Source organism: Orycteropus afer, unplaced genomic scaffold (assembly GCF_000298275.1).
Source record: "Orycteropus afer afer isolate SDZICR_OR568_19922 unplaced genomic scaffold, OryAfe1.0 scaffold00494, whole genome shotgun sequence".
In the NCBI taxonomy this organism is placed as follows: Eukaryota; Metazoa; Chordata; class Mammalia; order Tubulidentata; family Orycteropodidae; genus Orycteropus; species Orycteropus afer.
Genome location: NW_006922081.1, coordinates 1,568,903 through 1,569,115, shown reverse-complemented (window position 1 = coordinate 1,569,115; position 213 = coordinate 1,568,903).

Genomic DNA, 213 nt, shown 5'->3' with positions numbered 1-213 from the left:
GTTAGCAGTCAAGTGCTTTAGCCACTATGCTACCAGAGCTCCATAGACAATTAGACTTCCTTAAGAATAAAAGACAATGGAAAGATGGTGGAATAGACAGAAAGACCACACATACCCTCTTCCACAAAGAAAAGGGGAACCAATTAACACAGATACAGAAGATAATCCTGGAGGCCTGAGTTTTGAAGAGTGTATAGAAATGGACTAAACTCC